Source organism: Elaeis guineensis, chromosome 6 (assembly GCF_000442705.2).
Source record: "Elaeis guineensis isolate ETL-2024a chromosome 6, EG11, whole genome shotgun sequence".
NCBI lineage: Eukaryota > Viridiplantae > Streptophyta > Magnoliopsida > Arecales > Arecaceae > Elaeis > Elaeis guineensis.
Window position 1 is genome coordinate 47,668,738 of NC_025998.2, and position 21,247 is coordinate 47,689,984.

A 21,247-nucleotide genomic window follows, 5' to 3' on the forward strand; every position below is an offset into this window, starting at 1 on the left:
GGCCGGTCTCCTCTACCCTCAGGCCTGCGGCGGATGAATCTGTCGAGCCAACCTCGCCGGATGAGCTCCTCGATCTCGTCCTGGAGCTGGATGCACTCTTCGGTGTCGTGGCCGTGGTCGCGGTGGTAGAGGCAGAACTTGTTGGGGTTGCGCTTCCCGGGGTGCGTGCGCATCCTCTCCGGCCTAGGGATCAGCTCCCTGACCTCCATCAGTACCTGGGCCTTCGAGGCGTTGAGGGAGGCGTAGCTGCGGAACTTCCCTAGCGGGGAACCCCGCCGAAACCTGTTGTCCGGGCTTCTCTGCCTGCGTGCCCGGGGTGGAGTATGGGCGCGCTTGTGCCCAGGAGGGGATCGGGAGCGAGGCCGGGCTTCCCTTGGCCTCTTCTCAACTGCGGGCTTGCCAGAATCTCCCACCTGGCGCTCCCTTGCAGTCTCTTCATCCTTCATTTTGAAGGCCTCTTCCGCTCGGGCGTATCCTTCAGCCCGAGCCAGCAGATCAGCAAAATCCCTGGGGTACTTCTTCTCCAGGGAGTACAAGAGATCATTCTTCTGAAGGCCACCTTTCAGGGCGGCCATGGCCACTGACTGGTCCAAGTTCCGGACCTCCAGCGCCGCGATGTTGAAGCGGTTGATGTAGGCCCGTATGGACTCCCCTTCCCTCTGCTTGATGTTGATGAGGGACTCCGAACCTTTCCGGGGACGTCGGCTGCTGACAAAATGGGCCACGAATTGGTGGCTCATTTGGTCGAAGGAGAAGATGGTACCCGACTTCAGTGCAGAGTACCAGTTTCTTGCTACTCCCTTCAAAGTAGACGGGAAAGCCCGGCATAAGATGGCGTCGGGGGCACCATGAAGCAGCATCATTATCCGGAAGGCCTCCAGGTGGTCCACTGGGTCCGACGTCCCGTCGTAGCTTTCAAACTGGGGGAGCTTGAAATTCGGCGGGATCGGTTCCTGCATAATCATTTGGGAGAAGGGAGGGTCAGTGCAGATATCCTCACCGTAAGCGGGAGGCGCATGGCGGAGTTCTTCGATCCGCCGGTTCATCTCCTGGAGCCTTCGGTCCAGGAAATCCTCTCGACTTCGAGTCTCGAGGGTCCGTTGGCAGAACGGGGGCAGGGATCTCCCAGGGGTGGAGTCGTGGTCCGACTGAGGGCTCTCCACCCTCGGATTCGCCTTCTCGGGAAGGACGGGGCGGCTAGCCCAGGTGGCCCGCCCCACCGCCGGGTTCTGGCATTCCGGAGATGCCCCCTCCGGATGCGCTGACGCCTGCGGCGGCTGCTGCTGCATCGCCTGTACGGCCTCGACAAGGCCCTTGACCTGCTGCACCAGCAAGTCAAACTGCTCTGCACCGACCGCCATCGTCGGAGGGGGAGGAGGGGCTGGCTGAGACATGGGAGGGGAGGTCGGAGCCTGAGATCTGGCCGCGGAGGCCGTGGACCGCCGGGTGGACGCCCTGCGCGGAGGCATCGGGTGTCGATCTCGCGGGGGAGGATTAGGAGTAGATGACGGAGAGATGGCCGGAGGTGGCTCCGTTGAGCGCTCCTTCAAGAACAAGGGTGCTGCGAAGACACAGGCCCCTTCCTCTAGCGCCAATCCTGTTGGTGCAAAAATCCGCCTGCGCCGGAGAAGCTGGAGTTGAGGAAGCCGCGGTCGCCACCGGGACCTGCAAGGGAAGTCTAAACCGGAGGTGGGGTTGCTCCGGCAAGACCCTCCGATGCTCAAGTTAGTTCTCTGCCTCAACAAGAATGGAGTGCTCGAACGGAGAATTTAGCAGAGTTTTGAGATAAGGCAAAAGAGTTTAAAGAATAACGTATCTGAGTCCCCCCTTTTATAGGCGGGGGAGGCAACGGACTGATGGCGACGTGTGTAACTGCCTGGTAGTGGGCCGCCCATGGTCAGGGGAATTGATTGCGAAAGATAATGGAGCAGACACGTGGGTATCACCTCGACTTGCCACGTGGAATCCGTTATGAGGGGTGGAGCAGCGTCCGTCGTCAGGAGAATTGCATGGTATCCGTCGCAGGAGGTAGAGCAGGTCCGTGGCCGTTACTGTGGCCTGCCAGGGGGATAATGGAGCCGTGCGGAGTCCGCCATAGGAAGTGGAGCAGGGCGGCCATGGCTGCTGCAGCTTGTCAGGGAATGATGATACTGCATGGAGTCCGCCACAGGAGGTGGAGCAGGGTCGCGGCCATTTTGAGGGCCTGTCAGGGGGCGTGGATCTTTCGATTGAAGCTCGACAATGGTCGGAGCCGTCGTGAGCGGAGCCTGGCTCCCGTAGGAGTCCGAGCGGAGCTGTTTTGATGTTGGCGGCGGAGCCCGACTCCCGTAGGAGTCCGGGCGGAGCAGCGCTTGCTGATGGTGGTGAAGCCCGGCTCCCGTAGGAGTCCGGGCGGAGCAGTGCTTGCTGATGGCGGTGGAGCCCGACTCTCGTAGGAGTCCGGGCGAAGCTGTGCTGATGTCGTCGGTGGAGCCCGGCTCCCGTAGGAGTCCGAGCGGAGCTGCGCTGCAAACAAAGTCAAAGGTGAAGTCCGGCTCTGATAGGAGTCCGGATTGAGCTTACCAGCAATTGATATTGAGAGCGGAGCCCGGCTCCCGTAGGAGTCCGGGCGGAGCTGTTCTGATGTCGGCGGTGGAGCCCGACTCCCGTAGGAGTCCGGGCGGAGCAGCGCTTGCTGATGGCGGTGGAGCCCGGCTCCTGTAAGAGTCCGGGCGGAGCTGTGCTGATGTCGTCGGTGGAGCCCGGCTCCCGTAAGAGTCCGGGCGGAGCTGCGCTTGCTGATGGTGGTTCCGCCGTGGGTTCCGACTGTGGGTATTTTATACCCAACATAATCATTTAGAAAGGCACTTTTAATATCCATTTGAAATAGTTTAAAATTTATGAAATATGCATAAGCAAGCAATATTTTTATAGCTTCTAATCTAGCAACAGGTACAAATATTTCATCAAAATGAATTCCTTCCTATTGGTTATATCTTTTAGCAATTAGTCTTGCCTTATTTCTAATTATATTACCATCTTCATCAAGTTTATTTTTATATACCCATTTTGTTCCAATTATTGGATAGTTTTTAGGTCGAGCAATAAGAGTCCATACATTATTTCTTTCAAACTGATTTAACTCTTCTTGCATAGCATTTATCCAGTTATGATTTTGTTTAGCTTCTTCTATTGTCTTAGATTCTAAGTGAGAAATAAAAGCCACATAATTATGTACATCTCTAAGAGAAGATCGAGTTCTTATCCCTTGTGTCGGATCACCAATGATTAATTCTTTAGGGTGATTATGGACATACCTCCATTCCTTTGAAAAATTATTTATATCTTAAGATTGTTCTTGAATATTTTGAACATTGATGCTCTCATCCTCATACTTTTCCTCCGACTGGTCTTTATTTTACTTATTTAAGTCACTGATGGTGAGCTCTTTCATCCCTTCTTCTAAAATACCTACATCATCAGTACCCTCTTTCTTTCTTAATGAAAGATCATTAGTCTCATTAAAAACTACATGGATTGGCTTTTCCATAACTAGAGTTCTTTTATTAAAAACTCTAAAAGCTTTTCTAGAAGTAGAATAGCCAAGGAAGATAGCTTCATCAGATTTAGCATCAAATTTTCTTAAGTTATCTTTACTATTATTTAAAATAAAGCAATGACAACCAAAAATATGAAAATACTCTATGTTAGATTTTCTACCTTTCCATAATTCGTAAGGTGTTTTCTTTAAAATTGATCTTATTAAAGCATGGTTTAAGATGTAACATGCTGTGTTAATAGTTTCTACCCAAAAGTATCTTGGAAGACTGCTTTACATAGTATAATACAGGCTATTTCTTTAAGAGTTCTATTTTTTCTTTCTACTAATCCATTTTGTTGGGGTGTTCTAGATGCAAAAAATTATGATCTAAGTCTTTTTCATCATAAAATTTTTTAAAATTTTTATTTTCAAATTCAGTACCATGGTCACCACGAATTGAAATAATTGATAAATCTTTTTCATTTGAAACTTTTTGGCAAAACTTAGAAAAAGCTGAAAATGCTTCATCTTTAGATGCTAAAAATAAGACCCAAGTAAAACGTGAGAAATTATCAATAATCATAAAATCATATCTTTTACCTTCTAGGCTAGTTGTCCTTGTAGGACCAAACAAATTCATGTATAAAAGTTCTAAAGGTTTAGAAGTTGAAATAATTTTCTTAGGTTTAAAAGAAATATTTGTTTGCTTATCTAATTGGCATAGATCACAAATTTTATCTTTTTCAAAATTTATCTTTAGCAAACCAAAAATCAAATCTTTTTTAATAATTTTAGATAGTGTATGCATACTAATATGTGCAAGCCTACGATGCCAAAGCTAACTAGTCTCATTGATTTTAGCATTTATAGCCATAAGATATTACATGTTTTGCATAGAAAGATTATCCAAATCTATCATGTAAACATTGCTATGTCTATGTCTAATGAACTTAGTGCTATTATCAAAAAGACTAGTTACAATACATATAGATGATTCAAAAACTTCTTTATAATCTTTATCATATAATTAATCGATGCTTAATAGGTTATGTTTAAGACCATCTACAAGCAAAATATTTTTAATACAAGTTGAGAAAATGATACCAATGTTATCTATATCGATGATCTTTTCTTTGTCATTATCTCCAAAGGTGACCATCCCTCTATTTTTAGTTTTCAAGGTGATGAATTAAGACTCATCATCGGTCATATGTCTTAAGTACCCGCTATCAAGATATCATTTTCACTTCGTTGCTTGGGACATAAGACACACCTATACATATGAAATCAAGTTTTAATTTTAGGTACCTAAGCTAACTTGGGTCCTTTAGGATTAGTCACAATGGTTCCTTTTGGAACCCATATCTTCTTAACATTTATACTAATAAATTTGTTTGACAAGCATGCATAAGCTTTATGTCCTACCTTGCCATATTTAAAACATGTGATGTTTGATAATTTATTCATGGATGTATTTACAAAGATATTTTTCAAAAATTTTTATTTTTTAAGAGTATTATAACCAAAGCCGACTTTATCATACACCACTCTTTGATTGTCAATAATTATTTGAAGTTTATTTGAGCTCAGGATAAATTTATCAACTATTGATTTCAATTTGGTTACTTCTTTCTTTAGGTTTTAATTTTTCTTTACTAGAGTTTTGTTTATACTTAAAATTTCTTCCTTTTCTTTTGATAGAGTTTGATATTTCATTTCTAATTCTTTATTTTTGTTGGAGATCTCTTTTTTTTCTTTAAATAAAATTTGATTTTTTTAATTTTAAATCTTTGTTTTTCAGTCCTAATTTCTTTAAATCATCCAAAAATTTATGAAATATTTTTTGCAGTTCATCATAAGAAAATTTATTTTGAGTTTCAGTGATTACCTCATTTTCATATGCCATAAGGCACAGGTTGGCTTCTTCATGGGATTCATCATCTGAGGTAGAGTCATCACTATCGCTCTATGTAGCCATCATTGTCTTTTCTTCTTAAACTTTTTCTGACCCTTTTTAAGGTGGGGATAGTTCGATATAAAGTGGCCCAACTTCTTACATTCATAACAAATGATAGGCTATTCTTTCTCTTTTTTTTTACTCAGCTCCTCCTTAACTGGTGGTCTTCTCTTGGTCCCTTATCTTCTTTTCTTCATAAACCGTCTGAACTTTCTTGTGATTAATGCTAAATTCTCATCATCTTCACTGTTTTTTGATTTTTTTTGAATCTTCTTCTTCTTGGGCAATTGCCTTCTTTCTTCTGGTCTCTTCTTTAAAATGCTGCTTCATAGTCAGCTCATGGATTATGAGAGATCCAAGCAACTCCTCTAAAGGTAGGATGTTTAAGTCTTTGGCTTCTTGAATCGTCGTGACCTTTGCCTCTCACGATCTTGGTAGAGATCTAAGAACTTTTTTTACAAGATTACTGTTAGAATAACACTTTTCAAGACTTTTAGACTATTTATAATATCAGTAAAATGAGTAAACATTTGTGTTATAGACTCATCAGGTTTCATTTTAAATAATTCATAATTGTACACAAGCATGTTAAATTTTGACTCTTTTACTTGGTTTGTGCCCTCATGTGTAACTTCTAATCTATCTCAAATTTTTTTAGCTAAATTACAAGTGAAAATATGATTAAATTCATTTGCATCTAGAACATAATACAAGATATTCATGGCTTTGACATTGAGCTAAGCCAATTTCTTGTCAAACTCATCCCATTCACCTTCTGGCTTAGGGAGGGACATACCATCAATCAATTTAGTGAGTGTGTAAGATCCATTCACTATGATACTTCATATATCATAGTCAAGTGCTTGGATAAATATTCTTATCTGAGCTTTTCAATAGGTATAGTTAGACCCATTAAAAAGTGGAGGTCGGTTGGTAGATTGCCCCTCGGCTAGAGATATGTCAAATTGGGTTGCCATATATCTTTGGCTCTTGATGGTTAAACCAAGTAAAGGCTAGAGCACTGAGCTCTGATACCACTTGTTGTACAGATATGGAGTCCAAGAGGAGGAGTGAATTGAATTTTTTAAAATTTTTAGTGATTAGTGCTCACAAGCAATGTGCTCAACTTAATGAGTGAGGTGAGTTAATTAGCAATGAAAAGAAGATTAACAAATGAACAAGTATAGAGCACAATGAAGAAAAAAAAATATGCAAGTACATCAAACACAAGGAATTTATTATGGTTCAGTGCTAACCTTGCACCTACATCCACTCTCCAAGTCCCAACTTGAGAATTCAATCCACTAAAAGGATTTTCAATTTACAACATATCGGATTACACCGACCCTTGCTATCCAAGCAAGAATACTTATTTCTCAGGTACAAGTCAATCCATAAATCTTTTGATTACAGGTTCGGATCAACCTATCTGAGTTTTAGAACCTCCCAAAACTCTAAACTCTAAGAACAATAGCAAAAAAAAGAGTACAAAAATTTCAGCACAAGGAGCTCCTTAAATTAGCATAATAAAATAATAAAAACATAATACTCAAGGAGTAGAAGCTTTTGTTGGACAACCTCAAATGATTGAGACACTTGAATGCAGCTGGAGAGTGGTTGGTGAGCAGATTGAATGCTTCTTTTCTCTCTTTCTAGGATTTTCTTTCTCTTTCACAGATTTGAGCTTGAATACTTCTTGGTTCTTTTAATTTTTCACCTCTAGAGAGCATTTATAGTCTTCATTTAGTCTTGAGAGTGTCTTAGAGTCGGTTAAGAGCCATTGAAGTATGTTTAATGCACATTAAATATATCAAAAATAGACTGAAAACTAGTCGTTACGAGTGCCAGCTCCGAATGGGTCGACCCATGGGATGCCTCGCTGGAAATAGGTAGATCCATGAGTCACCTCATTTCGTCAGACAGAAAATTATGCTCTCTGTTTTGATTTTAGGATCTTAAGGGTCGACCCATCGGTCATCCCACTGCATGCCACAAGCCAAAACAAGTGCGTGCCAGCTACCCAATATAAGGGGATGATCAAGTTGGGTCATCCTATTTTGTTTCAACCCAGTTTTTCATATATTTAAAATTTAAAACTTACCAAAATACTACCAAACACTCTTAAATGAATTTGAATAAATTTGATACTTCCAAAAGGCTTCAAAAATGTCTCTAACTTACAAAATCTTCAACTTTGACATCTTTAAAGGAGCTCTTCAAACTCAATATTTTTGGACTACTTGAAACAACATCAAAAAAATTTTCAAGGATAAGAAACTCATTAGTAGTCCTCTCAAATGGTTTGTGACTATTAAAATCAATTCTTGGGACAACATCTTCCTTTCTCAGTGATAAAATCTAAAGGACCAACTCCCTTGGCCATCCCCAATAAGCAAATCCCCAATCCTTAACCGAAAAAAAAGAAATGAAAAGAAAATACTCCTTCCAGCCATGAATAAAAGAGTACCTTTGATCAAAGGTGAAATCTCTTTTTGGGGAAAGACGTACCACCAATTCTTGATGTAAGGATACCTCTTGAGGATGGAAAAGATCAAAAAAAGGGACGGTTGGATAGACCTCGGCCAAGAAATAGGTGACAAGAAAATCATATACAAAATGCTAGGAGTTCAATACCACCAAACTCAAGGACATGTCCAAAAAATTGAAAAGCTAGATGATGAATGGATGGAGGGGAAGTCTAAGCCTTGCCTAGAAGACCTTTTCATATAGACCAAGCCGACAAGGAGAGGGTCGCAAATCCAACCACTTTGCCCTAAGAGTTCTAGTTTGTATTCAAAAGGAAACTTGAACTAGGCCCATAGCAAACTCATGTCATTGGGGTCCAGTACTGACTGTACTATCCAGGCATGAATGACTCTTCAACCTCACACTCGACATTTGGCCCCTCAGGGCCATACTCCAAGGAGGAAGGATTGAAAGAACAGCCTACCATTGTGTTGCCTGATCCACCCATTTTATGCCTAGAAGCTAAATTAAAAAATGAAGAAAAGAACAAGAAAGATGGTAGAAGCAAGACCAACAAATGCAAAAGGAGAAGCAAGGATCAACTAGGTGGGAGCTGGGGATAGGCTCAAAAGACCAACCTGCTTAACCAGAGATTGCTTAGTCAAGAAACCTGGAGGGATAGCTGAAGATTGCTGATGAGGTCTTGGTCTTTGTCGCAGGAGTGTCGTTGCCATAGGGGAGAAGAAAGCAATGAAAAGAAAAAGAATGGAGGAAGAAAGAGGTGCCCTTATTTATAATGCTTCAGACGGTCCTGATCTTGCATCAGTTTGCCCAAGGCCATTAGATTGCCACCACGTGGCATCATAGGATATGCCAAACTCAAATCTCTAGATGGTGCATTTATGCACATGTCTCAAACAACGCACATGACACTTTGAATCTAATATGCCTCTCAACGGTTGCTCCTGGTTAATCATGACGATGCAATGCTTCATCTTGCCCAAGTGACATGGATGCGTTATTCTAACTAAGGGATCAAGCATTTGGCACATGTCCTAGGTAGATCAGATCTAATGTACTCCCTTTGCTCGACCCAATTTTGGCTCAAACTTAGGAGTAGGAGGCATATGTTATGGGTAAAAAATCTTTACTGCCTGAGTCAAATACACTAGTAAACTTCGATCACAGTCGACCCATGCATCGGCCAACCCCTGCTTCCACCAATCTCAAGGATCACAGGTCGATCTTGATTGACATTCTTGGAAGGGTTGACTAGGAGCTCCTGTTGGTGAGTATAGGCGATTTCATGCATGTATTTCGAAACTTTTTTGAATAAATTACAACAGAAGATAATTAGATTAATCAAATTAATCTAACATACATATGATCTAATCATCAAATCAACCTATTCTAGGATCTATGATATGATATGTTGCATATAAAATCTGAAATAATCACGTGATAGAATCTGCATGCATAGATGTAAGCAGTAGATCACATCTACTTCTAATCTGAATTTAGAACTTGATACTTGAGTGTGGATCGATGATCGCCGCTACTGAGAGACATGGTGAAGAACATTCTTACTGGTTGCTCATAGCCACACATGCATCCAACTTCTATGGAAAGTCCACTCGAAGCTTTGATCTGATCGATCTTCTCAGGAGTGCTAGCTCGTGCGAAGACCTTCTTCTTGACTGATCTGGATCCCTTCTTCAAATCTCTAAAATCTTTTTAGAGATTGAAGATAGACTTCTGGAAGAGATGAGGATCTAAAAAAAATATGAAAAAGAAACCATTTATCCTCTTATTTTTCTCTCTTTCCAAATCCTAGGATCAAACCCTAGAATTCTAGGTTTAGTGCACACCCAAAGAGAGAGGACTCTCCTCTCTTTTTTTTACGCCAAGAACCACACCCCAAGCACCTTCATGTGAAGAACTCTTCTTCTTGTTTCTCTCTTACATGCACATACAAATAAACCTTTTTATTATGGCATGTAAGGAGTAGGGGAGAAGAGTCCAAGAAATCTTGGACTCTTGATGTGTTGTCACACCTTTTCAAATCTCACACCAAAAGAAATAAGGGATGCCCCCTTTGTTATTTTTTCATGGTAAAACCAGATCACATCTAACTTTCCATGATGAGAAACCCCCATGTTGTCACACAAAATAGGAGGAATAAAAGGAAGTGGCATGGAGGTCTAATAGATAATGTCAAACATTATCTCTTATGGTTACCAATTTAAATTTCATTTGAACCTTCTATAAAAATCAGATAACACCCATATTTGGATGTGAGAAAGGAGGGTGAGAGGGCTTCTTAGCATAGAGAAAAGGTCATGCAAAAAATATCTTCGCGTGGAGAAAGTTTGCGTCAAAGGTTTGGTGCGCAAGGGAGAAGGAGAGTCCAATCCTATATGGACTCTAGATTTTCTTATTTGAATCCAAACCAAATTACATCTGATTTAGTCCAAATAAAATAGATGAAATTTAATCTAATTAGGTTTATAAATTTTTAATTAAATTTTAATCAAATTAAAAATTGATTAAATCAAAATTCTGATCAAATCAGAGATAATTCTTTCTTAGCGATTAGGTCATCTCATAACCTAATCGAGTCAAACCTAATTGAATCTAATTCAATTAGATTTTATTTAATCCTCTTTGCTCAATCAAATTGAACTAATCAGTAATCTAATTACTAATTAATTCTTTATTAATTCACTAATACTTGATGAATAAATTTATTTCAATTTTTGCACAAAGTTAATCATCAATCAAATTGATGATTAAGCCCTTGAACGATTTTCAATCGTTGATCAGCCACATGATCAGTTAGAAATTTTTTTTGAGTGTGACCCCATATATTCGAATCTAAACTGGTAGCACAGGAATAAATTTCTGAATCAATCGATGTAACCATCTAGCAATAGTGATCCGACGTCCGGATAGATTGAATGATGGTGAAATAACATTCAAAAATCTATTGGTATATAGTTACCATATAATTCATCCCTTTGATCCTAATACTCGAGGATGATCTAAGATTTAACTGTCAATCCTAGATAAGTTATCTATATTATATTTCAATCTTTCAAATACATCATATGGATTACTCAGGTCCAGATTTTGCTAAATTGAAATAAATTGATATATTAACTTCTACTAATTTGGAAGGGTCAATCCCATCTTGACTCACACACCGGCTTGACAAGTACTTGACTACACCCAGAAATTTTTTGTTACTGAATTAGAAACTCAGTTAGTCTGATATCAAAGTACAGTGAGTTGCTTGCAAGTCACCATGGTGATTTCAGATCGGAGAGACACTTATATCCATACCCTTCACGAGCTACTCTTGATAGTAGAGTACTCCATAGTTGGTCATATTTAGTGATGATGTACTCCTACATCTCACTTGCATACCATATCAGTATCTCCACACTATTTGATTACGAGGATAACCAACGTATATGGCACACAATGACTGATACTTGATAATACTATCGTCCTAGTAATAGCGTATCGTTTGGTTGCGAACCAATTTAAGGACTATACGATAAATCCTCTTTTATCGATCAAAGTAATCCTAAGGACTTCATCGCAATATAGAAGTTCGTTAGAAGATGTAACCTTATGATAAAAAAGATCAAATAATTTTTATTATTTATCAATTAATATATATTTATAATTAGCACAATCGTCAAACGATTGGCTTTAGGATATATTTTTCAATAGCTCCTACGTATTCTTTTTAAATTATATGACCATTGGGAATAGTTGACCAAAAGCCAGATAAAATAATGACAATCGCCAAATACTAGAATAACAATAGGTCAGGAATCTCGGAGTAGCACATCTGAAGCGGTCGGGATGGCCTTCAATGACTCTCCCTTCTCATTGCTCTCATCTTTATCTATTAACAAAAGCGAATAGAGGATCCCCAGGTATAGAATCTTTATCATACACTCCTTTCCACATATTCTAGACTTCTGACTTGAATATTGGAGGGTCTCTATCAGAGCCAACTCCCACTAGAGAGTTATTTTGCAAGTCTAACTATTGTCGTCCTATATTCGCTGTCCAACTTTAATCAAACCGATCCAAGGCAGAAATCTATGGCAATATATAGTTTTTTTATTTCTAAATTTTTTTGTGCTCCCCCAAAATCCACCCTGAAGATTGTGTCAAGTATTGCCAGATCTACATCCAAACTAGGGCTGGAAGTGGGCTTGGGCTTGCTCGAGGCCCATCGATTCGGGTTGGCTTTGGGTCGGGCTTCAAGCCTGGCTCGAAACCATTAAGACCAGGCTCGGACCTTATTTTAGGGCCCGTTTTATTTTCAGGCCGGGCTCGGGTAGACCTTTGGCTCGATCCGGGCTCGGCCCGAGCCCAGCCCGAATGGCAGTCTGATTAAAATCCTTCTTTGGTTCTTCCATCCTGTTGTTCTTTCGTGACTCCATCTCGATTAAAAACCCCTCTTTCGATCTTCCCTCTTCCGTTCGGTCTTCACCATTCTCCTCCTAATTGCTGCTTCTAAGCCTCTGTCTCCCTCCGACCACCACTCTCCCCCCCCCCCGACCACTGCTCTCTCGGGCCTCAATGATTTATTCCAAACCCTTGTCTCCCTCCAATTGCTGCTCCCAAGCCCCCATCTTCCTCCAATCGCCGCTCCCTGGGGGCCGTGATTGCTGCTCCTATTGGGAAATGTGTCCCAAAAAGCCAATCGTCAAGCTGTTGATGGTTGAGCAACCAAGTATTGTAATTGATTTGTTAATAAATAAAATATATTTGGCATCTTCATCATAAGCTTTCATCTTCTAATGAACTCCGTTGTTATGATGAAGTCCTTAGGACTATTTAGATTCGATAAAGAGAGGATTTATCGATTAGTCCTTAAAACTGTTCACGACCAAATGATAAGCTGTTAATAAGGACGACAGCTTCTATCGAGCATAGGTCGCTGTAGGCCATATGGGTTGGTTGTCCTCTTAACCAAGGAGTGTGGAGACACTGGTATGGCATATAGGTGAGATGTAAGGGTACATCGTCATTGAACGTGACCAACTCCAGAGCATTCTGCTGTCGAGAATGTCTCTGATGGGATATAGGTATAAGTGTCCCTTAGACTTGAGATCACCTCAGTGACTTGCAAGCAATTCACTGTGCTTTGGTACTGGACTAACTGAATTTTTAATTCAGGGACAGAAGGCTTCTGGGCACAGTCAAGTACTTGCGAAGTCAGAGTGTGATCGAGATGGGATTGACCACTCCAAGAGTTGGAGAAGAATGAGTCGTTGTATTTCAATTTAGCAAAACCTTGGCCAGGGTAATCCATCATATGGATTTGATATTTTGAAATACAATGTGGACAACCTGATCAGAGTTGACAGTGGAGCTCTGGGGTGTCCTATGATCATTTTGGTCAAGGGGATGAATTATATGAAAACTATATCCGCATGGGTTCTAAGGATGTTGTTCTACACATTCGACCTATCCGGATGTCGGGTACCATTGCTAGATGGTTACTTCGATTGGTATAGGAATTTGTTTCTATGCTACCGGCTTAGGTTCGGACCTATGAGGTCACACACATTAGAGTTCATGATCCGATCGGATGGTTGATCAACGATTAAGAATCATTATAGGGTTAAATAATCAATACGATTGACATTTAACCCAGTGCAAGTGTTGCAGGAGGATCGATTAGCAATTTGATTGCTAATTGGCTTAATTTGATTAAGCCAATGGGCTGAGATTAAGTCTAATTAAATATGATTTAATTAGATTTGGTTTGGGCTTGATTGGATCAAGTCCAATTGGTTTATTGGATAAGCCAAGTGCAAGGAAAGACTAGTCCTATTCAACTAGGACTTGGGTCAATCTAATTTCTAATTTGATTAGAAAATTAAATCAGATTTAAATCTAATTTAATCTGATTAAATTAGGTTCTTAATTAGGTTAAGATCTATTTTAATTGGGTTGATCTAATTTTGATTTGATTTGGTTTGGAAAACCAAATTAAAACAAGTTATGAGACAGAATCCTAGTAGGACTAGGATTCCACCTTGCACCACAAAAACCTTCTCCACGCCCTCTCTCTTATTCAACGCCAATCTCCACTTATTTTGTGCGACAAAAGCCCTCTCCCAGATCTCTCCCACGTTCACAAAAGGTCTCCTCTCTTCTTTCTTACATGGAAGGTGATTTGGATCAAATCTAAAAGGAATAAGTTTGGATTTCGAATTCTATGAGATAGAGTTTTAGAAATCCAAAACTCTTTCAATTTTGCATCGAATTTATCCAATTTTTTTTTGGAATTTTTGTGACTTTTAGGGTTTACATTGTGCACCCTTTTCTATTGATCCATCCACAAAAATATGAAGGAGGTGCTCAAGAGTTGGGCGTCCCTTTACTTGCCATGTTTGGATAAGCCTTGACTAGGTGTTTGACCTAGACAAGGACTCTATCATATCTCTCTATATAAGACGAGTTTCTTCATGAAATTTTAAAGGGAGAGATAGATATTTGAGAGACCTTTCTGTCTTCCAAAAATCAGAGAGAAATACCTTTGGGTCGTGGAGATATAAAAGACGCAAGTTTGGGTGTCTAGAGAGAAAAACGTGAAGAAGAAGAGGGTCTTCTTCTAGGATTTTTATTTTCATATCTTTCCTCCTTCCATCTTGAGTTTCCTGAGAGCATCTCAGATCTGAAACTCCTCCTTCTACTTTCCATCTTTGGAAGAGTCCAAATCAAGAAGAAGGAGGCACCTGATCAACCATCAAAGAAGGATCAGCGCAGTACTAGCATACTGTGCTGATTTCCTGAAGCAGGACTTCTGATCGAGATTCGTGGGCTCGTGTGGACGACTCCTAGAGGCCGGATGCGTGTGCGGCTTGCAACATCATCCTTAAGCCCGGATCAGCGAGGTTAGAGCGTCTAACTTGCAAGGTAATAGATCTGATCTATTATTTAATACATACATTAGATGTAGCTAGCATAGAAACATGTTGATATGATCAACATGTAGTTCATACTATATTTATATATATTTTAATTTCTGATTTAATGCCATGTAATAATCATGTAATAGAATCTTAGATCTAGGGATTTTTTGATCTTAGAAAATAAATTTTGATTTATTTTAGTCTTCCGCTGTATGATCTTGAAAAAGTTTCAAGATCTAACCCTGAAACCCTAGATCTGGTTCCTACAATTGGTATCAGAGCCTAGGTTCTTTATTACATGATTATTTATACATGCTTAGATTATTTTTTAGATTAGATCTAATTTATAATCTGATTATTAAATCTGAAATTAAAATTTTAGATCAATCACAAACTGCAAGGTTGTCCTGCTGTAAGGTTTACCCCTTACAGTGCAAAGGTTGTCCTAGTTTGTGTAGATCTATCTTTAATCATAAATTTGTTAGATATGATCTAAATTAAATTTATGATTTATTAGATTTAAAAGATGTTTAAATCTGAAATAAAATCTCTTTGTTAATAATTTTTATGCAAAGAAATTATTTAAAGTTGAAATTGTTTCAATTACATGAACCTGTTTAGATTAGATCTAAAGTAGTTTCATGTTTATTTCACTTGCATCTTGATTATGAATCAAACATGTAATATGATTGGTAGAATCATATTGTAAAATTATTTTACAAATATGAAAATTATTTTTTGAAAAGCCAAACCCAACCCTCAGCCCAAAACTTAATTAAGAATTAAGAAGTTGTTTGATTAGGTTCTAGGATTGTGAATTGAAGAACCTAAGACACAAATCATAACACATTGGGTTAATGGGTTAGTGAGAATTAGGTCCATTAATTGGGTTAGACCTATGGTTAGATTAAAGATGGACTTAATTAGAGAATTGACTAAATCTAATCAATTGTTGTCTTAGATTAGGTCAAGGATTCTCTAGATCAATTACAATAGTTGTAGTTGGTCAAGTCTATGTCTTTAACGAGAACCAAATGGACTTGATTCTTGGCTAAGCGGTCTAGCACGAACTGTTAGGTTGATCTAATCGAAACTAATTAAACCAGTTGGTGTCTAAGGTAAACCAGACCGGTGGTTTTTAATTGGGAGCCCGCTTACCTGGCCATTCATGATGGTGTCTAAGGCAAGCTTTGGCAGACCCTCCCACTGATCGAACTTACCTGGCCTCTTGGTGAAATTATGTTTTTATCGGATCACTTGACTATTCGAGCTGACCCATGTCAGCTAGGTAAATCAGTGTGACTGATTTAGGTGCTCCTAGACCAGCCCTTTTAATGGTCTCCCTTAAGCTGACTTGGTGAAGTCAGTGGGAGGATCATGATAAGCTGGTTCATCTGACCTCATCCTCTATATTATTTAAATCCTCTAAAATTATTAGGTCCTTAAAATGATAAAGTTATGGAGATAACTGAGTCATAGCCTCCCATTAAGGTGTTTGATAATGAGTCCATGAACTCAATAATCATTGCAGACCCAAAGGCCTGGTGCTTGTTGACTAATGGAATTATCACTCATCATATGATGACTTGGAAGTATCTCTCTAATGGTGGTTAGGTGAGCCAACCAAAGTTGGGCTTAATCATTCGTTGGTTAGATACACCAAGTATGATCATGTTAATGGTTGGACCTAACCGGATCCTTACAGTGGAGGCCAAAGCCTACTGATTAGGTTTCTGGGGCAAAATTAAAATTACTAGAAATTGTTTAGAGAAACAATTGGTTATGAACCTACCCTTAGATGTACATGGGTTGGCCAACCAAAGTTGGGCTTGTGTGCAGTCTAAGTGGATTCTAGTACCCGCTAAGGAATTAGGGTAATTCCTCGAATTGAAGGTAGAGGCTACCAATTCGAATAAAATAGTGGGAGAAACCTTTTGATTAAAGTCCAAATCTTTAGGTTTAATGAATCAATTACTAATTAGGTTATGGTTCTCCTTTGTGCAAATATGGCCACTTCCCTATCGCTCCGATCATTGTTGGACAATGATAAGTTGGTGGGACCCAACTTCGGTAGCTGGTACCGAAAGTTGAAGATAGTCCTGGAGCATGAACGGATCCTATATGTGATAATGGATCCTGCACCTGATATCTAGGAGAGAATGGGATTCTCTCCCAATGGACTCCTCCAGGAAGCATGAACGGATCCTATATGTGATAATGGATCCTGCACCTGAGGAGCCAGCTGTCAATGCACGTGGAACAGTCAGAGACACTTACCAGAAGTGGCTCAGTGACCGGACCACGGTGCGCTGTATCATGCTGGCTGCTATCATGAGCGACGAGTTCAGTCGCAGATTCGAGACGGCTCAGCCAAAGGACATGCTTCAAGTGTTGGAGGATACCTTTGGCACACCCGATGACGTAGAGAGGCACAAGACTAGTTGTGCCATCTTCAACGCCAAAATACGGGATGGAGTCTCTATCACTGATCATGTATTGTACATGATCGAGCTGATGGAATGATTGAGCAAGCTCGGCTTTTCCTTGAAAGCAGCTTGGGAAAGATGCAATACTGAACTCGCTGCCCAAGTCTTGTCTCCCATTCCTCACTCATTATAGAATGACAAAGCCTGAAGTAAACTACCATGGGTTAATGGGGTTGCTTCAGAACTTTGAGAAGGATCACCAACTCCTCAAGGAGTCGGTGAACTCAGTGAACTCAGTGGGAGGTTCATCTTCTGGTTCTCGACCCTTTGAGAAAGGAAAGAAGAACAAGAAGAAGAAAGTCAAGAAGGTGCAAGTTCAGGCTGGGACATCTGTGCAGAGCCAGACCAAAAAGATCAAGCCTGATAAGAGTCTATTCTACTGGCAAGCACCCTAGATTAGATAGTGTGTTAAATATCTACTTATGGCATTGGAGGCTAGGTCATATAAATAAGAACAGAATAAACAGGTTGACTCAAGAGGGAATCCTCAAAGTCAGTGATTGTGAATCACTTCCAACCTGTGAGTTCTGTCTTCTTGGTAAAATGACCAAGTCACCTTTTACTAGAAAAGGTGAGAGAGCTACTGAGCTCTTGGGCCTAGTACATACTGATGTATGTGGGCCCATGAGCACCAGTGCTAGAGGTGGATATTTCTACTTCATAGCTTTCACGGATGACCTATACCTATATGGATATGTCTATCTGATGAAACATAAGTCGGATTCATTTGAAATGTTCAAACGATTCTGAAGTGAAGTAGAAAAATAAACTGGGAAGAGTATTAAAACTCTTCGATCTGATCGAGGAGGAGAATACCTTTTTCGTGAGTTTCTCACATATCTATGAGAGAATGGGATTCTCTCTCAATGGACTCCTCCAGGAACACCACAGCATAATGGTGTGTTTGAAAGGAGGAATCGGACTTTGTTAGACATGGTCCGATCCATGATGGGTTTTTGTTAGCTTGTCGATATCCTTCTGAGGATATGCACTCGAATCGGCTTGTTATCTATTAAATAGGGTTCCAAGTAAGTCTGTAATTAAGACTCCATATGAGATATGGACGGGACGTAAGCCAGTACTTTCACACCTTAGGGTCTGGGGATGTCCGGCCTATGTCAAACGATTAGTCACAGACAAACTTGGACCTAGGTCTGACAAATGCTTATTCATAGGGTACCCCAAAGAGACAAAAGGATATTTTTTCTACCATGCTGATGAACAAAAGGTGTTCGTCAGCCTTAAGGCAATCTTTTTAGAAAAGGAGTTCCTTGGTGAAGAAACCGTTACCTCTAAGGTTGAACTTGATGAAGTTCAACAGGTAGAAGGACCGACACCAATAGCTGAACCTGAGTCGGATATGATTAGATCAGATCCGGAGCTCAATATACCTGCACCATTAAGGCGATCCGGTAGAGTACCACGTCAGCCGGACAGATACTACGGTTTCTTGGTCCGGGACGGTGATCCCATCGAACTTGATGAGAATAATGAGGATCCGATCACCTATATGGATGCTATGCAGAGACCTGATTCCGAAAAATGGCTTGAAGCCATGAAATCCGAAATGGAGTCCATGAAGGTCAACGATGTATGGACATTGGTTGACCCACCTAAAGGGGTTAAACCCATTGGGTGTAAATGGGTCTTCAAAAGGAAGAGGGGCGCAGACGGAAAGGTGGAGACCTATAAAGCCCATCTGGTTGCCAAGGGGTATCGTCAACGTTATGGTATTGACTATGACGAGATATTTTCTCCTGTGGCAATGCTCAAATCTATTCGGATAATGCTTGCAATAGCTGCCCATCTAGATTATGAGATCTGACAGATGGATGTAAAGACAGCTTTTCTTAATAGAGAGCTGACCGAAGAGGTGTATATGATACAACCTGAGGGGTTTACATCCACAGATGAGTCCAAGGTGTGCAAGCTTCAGAGATCCATTTATGGATTGAAGCAAGCTTCTCGGAGTTGGAACATGCGTTTTGATAAGGTGATCAAAACGTATGGCTTCATTAAGAATGGAGAAGAGCCCTGCATCTATAAATGGGCAAATGGTCCAGTTGTGGTATTCCTTATCTTGTACGTGGATGACATTCTCTTAATCGGGAATGACATCCCCGCACTACAGGGAATAAAAGTTTGGTTGTCATCACAGTTCTCCAAGAAGGACTTGGGTGAAGCATCCTACATCCTAGGGATGAAGATCTATAGGGATAGATCTAAAAGGATGCTTGGGTTATCCCAGTCCATGTACATAGATACTGTGCTGAAGAGGTTCAGCATGGAGAATTCCAAGAAAGGCTATCTACCGATAGGCCATGGAATTTCTCTCTCTAAGAAGGATTGTCCGACAACTCCTGAAGAGAGAGAGCGTATGAGTAGAGTCCCATATGCTTCAGCCGTGGGATTTATCATGTACGCCATGACATGTACAAGACCAGATGTGGCATACTCACTAGGAGTAGTGAGTAGATACCAATCTGATCCTGGAGAGAATCACTGGAAAGTGTTTAAAGCCATCCTTAAGTATTTGAGAAATACTAAGGACCAATGGTTGGTTTATGGCAAGTCAGATCTGAAACTTGTGGGGTTCACAGACTCTAGCTTTCAATCTGACCATGATGACAGCAGGAGCGTGTCGGGTTATATCTTTACTCTGAATGGTGGAGCCATCTGCTGGAAGAGTTCCAAGCAGCATACTGTGGCAGACTCTGTTTGTGAAACGGAGTATATCGCAGCATCAGATGCCGCAAAGGAGGCTGTGTGGCTGAGGAAATTCATCAACGAGCTCGGAGTAGCACCCTCTCTCGATGGTCCAGTCCTGCTCTACTGCGACAGCACTGGTGCCATAGCTCAGGTGAAGGAACCCAAAGCACATTAGTGGACGAAGCACATCTTGCGCCACTTCCACCTGATCTGAGAGATCGTGGATCGAGGTGACGTCGACCTTAAGAAGATCGACGGAAAGGAGAACCTAGCCGACCCCTTCACTAAAGCCCTGGCAATAAAGGAGTTCGACAACCACAAGTCGAAGATGGGTATTAGATACTGTGCCGAGTGGCTTTAGGACAAGTGAGAGTTGTTGGGAAATGTGTCCCAAAAAGCCAATCGTCAAGCTGTTGATGGTTGAGCAACCAAGTATTGTAATTGATTTGTTAATAAATAAAATATATTTGGCATCTTCATCATAAGCTTTCATCTTCTAATGAACTCCGTTGTTATGATGAAGTCCTTAGGACTATTTAGATTCGATAAAGAGAGGATTTATCGATTAGTCCTTAAAACTGTTCACGACCAAATGATAAGCTGTTAATAAGGACGACAGCTTCTATCGAGCATAAGTCGCTGTAGGCCATATGGGTTGGTTGTCCTCTTAACCAAGGAGTGTGGAGACACTGGTATGGCATATAGGTGAGATGTAAGGGTACATCGTCATTGAACGTGACCAACTCCAGAGCATTCTGCTGTCGAGAATGTCTCTGATGGGATATAGGTATAAGTGTCCCTTAGACTTGAGATCACCTCAGTGACTTGCAAGCAACTCACTGTGCTTTGGTACTGGACTAACTGAATTTCTAATTCAGGGACGGAAGGCTTCTGGGCACAGTCAAGTACTTGCGAAGTCAGAGTGTGATCGAGATGGGATTGACCACTCCAAGAGTTGGAGAAGAATGAGTCGCTGTATTTCAATTTAGCAAAACCTTGGCCAGGGTAATCCATCAGATGGATTTGATATTTTGAAATACAATGTGGACAACCTGATCAGAGTTGACAGTTGAGCTCTGGGGTGTCCTATGATCATTTTGGTCAAGGGGATGAATTATATGAAAACTATATCTGCATGGGTTCTAAGGATGTTGTTCTACAC